This window comes from Misgurnus anguillicaudatus, chromosome 1 (assembly GCF_027580225.2).
Source record: "Misgurnus anguillicaudatus chromosome 1, ASM2758022v2, whole genome shotgun sequence".
Classification (NCBI taxonomy): Eukaryota; Metazoa; Chordata; class Actinopteri; order Cypriniformes; family Cobitidae; genus Misgurnus; species Misgurnus anguillicaudatus.
Genome location: NC_073337.2, coordinates 24,633,580 through 24,642,024, shown reverse-complemented (window position 1 = coordinate 24,642,024; position 8,445 = coordinate 24,633,580).

The window sequence follows — 8,445 nt, the reverse complement described above, 5'->3', positions numbered from 1 at the left end:
GAGGTACCAATATGTATCTTCATGCACCCTTTAGGTATTCATATGCACCATTTAGCAAAACCATAACCACACATTGAACATTGGGTGGACCGAAAAACATTCAGGTCCAGGTCTGTTAAAAACAGCAAATATTTGGGGGGGGGGGCAATTTGGCCGTTTCAGATTACTGGGAGGACATGTCCCTCTCATTGTCAATTGTGGTTACAGCCCTGCCATTTAGAAACAAATGTATACTTTTTGATTGACTGGTTTGGTACACTGGTAAAAAAAATATTTTTGTATTACGGAAAATTTCTGTAATTTATTGTGCCCAGTATTTTACAGTATTTTTCTGGCACCCCAGCTTTTTTTACAGATTTTTTTTACAGTGTTAATGTAAAATTACAGAAAAAATGTATTTTTGTATTACGGAAAATTTCTGTAATTTATTGTGCCCAGTATTTTACAGTATTTTTCTGGCACCCCAGCTTTTTTTACAGATTTATTTTACAGTGTTAATGTAAAATTATAGAAAAAAATGTATTTTTGTATTACAGAAAATTTCTGTAATTTATTGTGCCCAGTTTTTTACAGTATTTTTCTGGCACCCCAGCTTTTTTTACAGATTTGTTTTACAGTGTTAATGTGACCCCTCGTTCAGACAGCCAACGACAAGCAGTAGCAGAGCGACGCGATCTCATTCATTTCAATGGAAACCGGGCGACTTCCGGCGACACGAGCGACAGTGACCGTTGGCGACCGTATGGGCGTGTCCAGCGACGCGAGAAAGTTAAGAAAAGTTTAACTTTATGCAAATGTCGAGCGACTTTCGGGAGCGACTACCAATGAAAACAAAGCAGTGGAGTTCACGTCATCCTTCTCTCGTCAGTTACTGGCGTAGATGGTACTCATTTGTTTATGACAAGCAGATTTAGAAACGCCTCATTGAAAGAGGCAAGCGACACACAGCGATAATGTCGCTGGCTGTCTGAACGAGGGGGTAAAATTACAGAAAAAAATGTATTTTTGTATTACGGAAAATTTCTGTAATTTATTGTGCCCAGTATTTTACAGTATTTTTCTGGCACCCCAGCTTTTTTTACAGATTTTTTTTACAGTGTTAATGTAAAATTACAGAAAAAAATGTATTTTTGTATTATGGAAAATTTCTGTAAATTATTGTGCCCATTTTTTTTACAGATTTTTTTACAGTGTGGATTTACTTAAAAATCATTTTTGCATCTACTTTTTAAAGTAAGTTTTACATTTTGCATAAATTGCTTAAAATTCCTTGTGAAACTTACTTAAAAAAGGATGCAAAAATTATGCACTATTTTTTAAAGTTAATCCAGCCTTTTTTTTCAGTGTACTTTTTGCAGGTAATATGCATACTGATAAAATGTTTTCTTGAATGCACTGTACATTACATTGGATGAAAGCATCTGCCAAATGCATATATGTAATTGTAAATGTACAATGTAAACAATTCCATAGAAAATACAGTGTTACTTGGAGCTGGTTGCCGGTAACTTACCATAGATTTAAATTTATGTTATTTACTGGCAAGAGTTTGTTCAAAGTTAAATACATTTTAATTATTAACAAGTCTTTATCTTCACAGAATAAAACTATTCAATAACAGCATCATGCAAAGCATTCTGGGAACCAGAAATCATCACCAACCTTTTTCTGTTTTTTTCTTCAGATTTTGTTTCCCAAAATGCTTTGCTTGATGCTGTTATTTTAGTTTTACTCTGTAAACACAAAGACTTGTAAATTTAAATGTAGGATAAGTTACCGGCAACTAGCTGCAAGTAACACTGTAATTTTTTACGGAATTTTTTTAAAGTGTAAATTACCCCCCAACAACCATCTTACGGATTGTTCATTAGCTTTTCATTTTCTTTCACTTTGTGTGATTTTGGCTTGACTCTCCTGTTTCTGTCTGTATCTTATTTATATCAATCTGTACATGCTGGCCAACTGAATTTATGGCAAGCATATGTCAATTTTAGATCGGCCATTATTAACGAATATATTTTACTCAGATGCCAAAACCCAGTGTTTTATCACTTGATGCTTTGCACAAGAAAAGCAAGAATGTCTCTCACCCACTCTCACGCTTTACAAATCTTCCCGATATTTAAAAGTCTTATCAGACGGTCTCTTTGTATTGGAGCCAGATACATAAATTCCATCTCCAAGGCCCGGAGTTTGAGGTTCTGTTTATTGTAAGGCTGGAGGACACCTGAAGCTTCAGCCCAAGGTTAACGCTCCTCCTGGAAGTTTAAAGTGTTCTGAGAAAGCCAACAGAACAAAACAAATATGTCAATATAATGTCCGATGCTTTTGAACTTGAGGGACAAGCCTTGAAATGTCCTATTCTATCCAGCGGTGTAAAATAATTGCTGTCTGTTTACCTTCTCCCTGAGAAGGGTGAGAAGGACGTTCACTCAGCTGAGAGAGTATCCGGTGTAACATCAAAAACCGTTTAAGTCTGGATTAAAGCATATAGTTCAGTACAAATGAAAACTCTGTTATTATTTCCTCACCTATAGAGGAATGTTTATTTGATCAGATAGCTCAGGAGATTTGATAGAGCTCTCTGTTGTGTTTCTTTTACAGGATTACTCCACTTTCATAAAAATAAAATCCAGATAATTTACTCACCCCCATCCCATCAAAGTTGTTTATGTCTTTCTTTGTTCAGTCAAGAAGAAGTTTATTGAGGAAAACATTCAGGGTTTTCTAATTTTAATAGACTTTATTGGACCCCAACAGTTTACATTTTCAATGCAGTTTAAAATTGCAGTTTTATTGCAGCTTCAAAGGGCTCTAAATGATCCCAAACGAGGTATAAGGGTCTTATCTAGTGAAACGATAGTCATTTTTGACAAGAAAAATACAATATAAGCACTTTTAAACCACAACTTCTCGTTTTGCACCAGCTGTGTGACGCACCAGCGCCACCTTGGCTTGCGTATTTGCGTAAGCACGTCAAAGGGTCACGCGTCACATGTGAAACACACATTTGCAGACTATTTTAAACAATAAACTGACACAAAGACATTAATTAGTATTATTCCACATACAACAATGTTGGAACGGTCCTCTTTCTCCACACTTGTAAACACTGGGATGGTAGTTTCGCATACGTCATACGTGACCTTTCGACGTGCTTACGCAATGCGTAAGGTCGCGCTGGAGGGTCACACTGCTAGTCCAAGATGAGAAGCTGTGGTTTAAAGGCACACAAGGCAAGTCTGAGTATTATTTCTCTACTAGCTCCCCCTAGTGTCTGGGAGTAAATGCATTCTATATCTGAGACTATACGAGACTGAAGGACACCGGGTCGGATACAGCGAACTTGCAAGTGGGGTATTCTTCCTACAGACGGTAGGGGCGGGCGGGAGAGTCTTCATTCGTCATGTAATGAGTCATTTAACCATATACCGACTTACGAAGATGATTTATTATCATAAAAATGCTGCCTTGTGTCCCTTTAAAAGTGCTTATTTTGTATTTTTCTTGTCAAAAATGAAAATCGTTTTGCTAGATAAGACCTTTATACCTCGTTTGAGATCGTTTAGAGCTCTTTGACTCTGCATTGATACTGCAATTTTAAACTGCAATGAAACTGTAAACTGTTGGGGTTCAATAAAGTCTATTAAATTAAGAAAAAGAGACATCAATTTTAGATGACATGGGGGTGAGTAAATTACGTGATTTCTTTTTTATGAAAGTGGAGTAATCCTTTAACTTTGTCTCAGACATTTCTGTAAAAATACACTGTAAAATCCATAGCTTTTACCGTAAAATAATGATAGCTGTGGTAGCTAGAAAACCTCTTTAAAATATCGGAAACATGTAAACAACTTTGCAGTTAAAAACTGTAAAAAATACGGTGGCATTTTCTTTTTCATTGCAGCAAAGATTTGTATATTTTTACAATTCTTAACTGTATTTTTCATGGCAAAATTTTGTAAACTTTACAGTTCTTAACAGTGTATTTAATTAACTGATATATATGTTTTTCCTTAGTACTTAAAACATGTAGAGATGGTGCACAGTGTAATTCACACAAATACAAAACACCATGATAGTAACACATGTGACATGAAAATAGTGCTATAAGCATTAATTAACCAAGACAAAATGTAACATAAAACAGCTTTAAATGTAAGACGTATAAAAGGTAGCATAATTATTTTGGTAAAATATAATAAAATGTAAAGTGTGACTACTTTACTGTTTTTCACTTTTTTTACTTGCACAAATAATTATTTAAACAATGTAAAGATTTTCACCATAAAATATATGGTAATTCACACCTTTTACTTTCAAAAATTTTACTTTGTTACCATAAAATTTAATTTTATGTTTTTTTTAAAATCTATTACATTTTTAATTGTATATATCAATGTTTCTAGAGTTAACCAATTGATGGGTTTTTACTAGCCTGTCAGAATTTGAGTCTGATACCGCTCCATTGGGCTATGATTATGAGGCGTGTCTCAACCGAAAAATGCCTCCGCACTCAATTGGATAGACCTACGACCAATCAGAGCAAACGGAGTGTGTAAAGTATGTTGAAATCGCGTCTTTTGCAGCATGACCGAAATGCTAGTTATTTCGCTACAATGACACTACAAATCTGAGTTAGCGAACGTACATCAACACCTACTATGTTTACAATATTTCATTTATATCACAACATTAAGTATTTACTAAGTCATACAGTCAGACTATCTCTTACCATTTGTACATTAGTTGAACTTCATTCACGACGATACCCATTACATTGGCTTGAAAAATATCGGAGCCTAGCATGTCCCTCCACTTATTCAGTGGCCACGCATCCGGGCTTCCGAAAAAAAGCTGGCAACGACCGATAATTATATCCATCTCGTCGTGCACGCTGAGTTGCATCGCCGTGATACCCATTTCAGTTGCTTCTTTAACTTGGTCCTCCACAAGTGCGACCAAAGGAGAAACAACAATGACAATAGCGTTTTCATGTCCCGACTTCATAGCGACCCTCGGAGCTAGCTGATAAATTAAACTTTTGCCGAATCCCATAGGGATTCTCTGTTCCTCTTTTAAAATCAATGTTCTGTCGATATCTTTTAGAACAGATCTGAATTCTCCAGCGGCAGCCATTTTGTTGTAAACAGATTCAACGCAAGCGCTCTTTGCTGACGTGATTGATTACGTTACTGTTGATCATCTGTCCATCATATCATAAAGCCCTCCCTGACAATTTGATTGGTCGACCAGCTTTGGGTTTCACATAGTAGTTCCTCAATGGAGAAACCCCAGACCGATCTTCCCTTTCTCAAAACGTTGTGGGCAGGGCTAAGATCGGCTGCCACCCAGGCTAGGTTTTTACCAAAGCATTTTTACACTTTTTCCCTGTTAAATTTACGAGAAATGTGCTGGACTATTAAAGTAAAATGTTTAGCTTGGATGATCTAGTTTTGGATAAATGTGATGTGAGTTCATATCAAAATCTTTAATAATAATCTGATCTCACAGTTGACACCTTTCTGAAAGCTTAAATGATAACTTCACCAAATGTTTCCATTTACTCTCCATTCAATCTCAACTAAAGAAATGAAATAATAAAAAGTCTCATCTGTGCTTTTCTAAATTCAAAGTAAAACAGGCTTTGAATGACATGAGAATAAATCAATTTTATATGATATGTTTAATACTTCTTCACAGATTAAATGTGCAAAACCTTGTTAATCTTCACTGAGCTGTAAATATCATAGCAGAAGAATCTACAGCGCTGAACGTGAGCAATCCATAACCCTGTCATGTTTACTACAACCCTCAACAGCTGGCTCTTACCCAGTAGTTGTTCACTTCTCTAAGGGCACTTGACCTATCTTAATCACTGTGATCGTGGTACAGTCACTATGGAAAATCTGGTGCGGGAAAGTCTGCTCTCCAAAGATGGTAGAAATCCAAATGCCATCTGCCATCTCAGAGGAGATGATTGAGGAAGACAATGTTTTTTTTTTTAGCTAGACTCGTGGTGCAATGCGAGTAGCTGCTTTTATTAATTTTTCAGTAAAGAAGGTTGCTTCTGTCCTCACAGATGTTTAGTACTATACAATTATCGAATATTCAAGAACAACAGAAGGTTTTCAATACAGGCAATATTAGCCAGTTGTCATGGAAACAATTCATCCAGGAATAAAAGGTGAATGAGTGCATGCACAATAAATCATCTTAATTACATCAACACAGCATCATAATTTAATTTCCTGCTAAAATTAAAAGTCTGGGCAAAGAAGTGCATCTATAAATCATGCCAAATCAGGGTCTTGGCCATTCTAACACAACAAAACATAATTTCAGAATAGAATGACAGGCGTCTCTACTGTTTTCGTCCATTGTTTGTTTGATTACTCAAGGATACACAAATCCTGGCTGAGTGCATTTACCCAACTCAAGACATCTGTTATTTAAATGGGTAGTTTACCAGCACTCCTAACTTTCACTTTTGTAGCTTTGTAGACGCAACGCACCCAGTGACTTTTCCATGGCACCGCTTTTCACTGATCTTTTAAACCTTATTAATTCTGAGTGTTTTAATATTCATCTCCTTATCAATCTCAAAATAACTTTTACGTGATGAAGAATATTAACTTTCAGGATGGATCTCGTTTTCTCATTAACTGCGATGCTGAGAGATATTCAGAGCTCAGCGAGAATCATTCCTGAAAGAGAAAAAAAATCCTTTTTAATAAGGCCCCTTTTTGTCTTGAGATTTTTGTCTGGGGAACCAATAGTCCAAATATTTTCCTCAATCCACAAATTGCCATTTCGCTGATAACTGTTTTCCATCCAGTGGCCCGTACTGTTGGTCCAGGGTGACAGATGGTGACCTGTCATCAAATACAATTTACGGGTCAGTGATGCGCCAGCCATCGGCATAAAGGACACCCCTGCTGCTCTCGCTTGAACAGCAGATCACTCTCCGAGTTGAAAGGGATTTCACTATCTGGCTTCATTTTGGGTGGAAGTTAAGTCCAAATATCAGCTTGGCAAATGTCACATTCAGCTCGACCCAAAGCACAATTTCATTTTGCTCCATAAAAGCTCAGGAGACTTCATAGAGATGTCCATTTTTAAAAAAAAAACCTTTGAGAGAAACCCAGACATGATTCTAGAGCTGATTCTATAGAGAATATACTATATGTATTAGATACTATTTTATAAAATTGTTTTTATAAAATATATATATATTATAGATAGCCTGACGTTGTCATACTGAATTCTAGTCAGAATTTGAGTCTGATACCGCTCCATTGAGCTATAATTATGAGGCGTGTCTCAACCGAAAAATGCCTCTGCACTCAATTGGCTAGACCTATGACCAATCAGAGCAACGGAGTGTGTGACGTATGTTAAAATGACGTCTTTTGCAGCCTGACCGAACTGCTAGTTATTTCGCTACAATGACACTACACGCTTGAGTTAGCGAACGTACATCAACACCTCCTATGTTTACAACATTTCATTTATATCACAACATTAAGTATTTACTAAGTCATACAGTAAGACTCTCTCTTACCATTTGTACGTTAGTTGAACTTCATCCACGACGATACCCATTAATATCGGAGCCTAACATGTCCCTCCACTTATTCAGCAGCCACAATTCCGGGCTTCCGAAAAGACGACCGCTAATTATATCCATCTCGTCGTGCACGCCGAGTTGCATCGCCGTGACACTCATTTCAGTTGCTTCTTTAACTTGATCCTTCATAAGTGGGACCAACTTTTGCCGAATCCTATAGGAAGGACGGCAAAAACATCAACTAATGCCTTGCTCGGGTTTCTCTGTTCCTCTTTTAAAATCAATGCTCTGTCGATATCTTTAAGAAAAGATTCAATGTTAGAATCCACACATCTGAATTCTACCGCGGCAGCCATTTCGTTGTAAACAGATTCAACACACGCGCTCTTTGGTGACGTGGTTGATTACATTACTGTTGATCATCTGTCCATCATCGTATAAAGCCCGCCCTGACAATTTAATTGGTTCGACCAGCTTTGGGTCTAGCATAGTAGCTCCTCAACAGAAAAACCCCAGACCGATCTTCCCGTTTCTCAAAATGTTGTGGGTGGGGCTAAGATCGGCTGGCACCCAGGCTAGATTATAGAGAGATATAGACAGAAAAAACATCTGAGAAGCAAGCCAAAAATCTAATTTTTTTCCTAATCTAATCTCATTCCTGTCTATGAGAACAAACAAATTATATTTTATTTGCAATTTTCCTTTCCTATGGGAACTCTGAGCTATCAAACTCGGGATTGTGAGAACCAGGCATCATCCTCATACGATATGAACCTGTATACTTGTGAAACAGATTCTTAATGCTGATTAGGATTTAGCATCAGTCTGATTAAACACTCAGGAGAGTACTCATGAATACTCCTGATTAGCTGAAT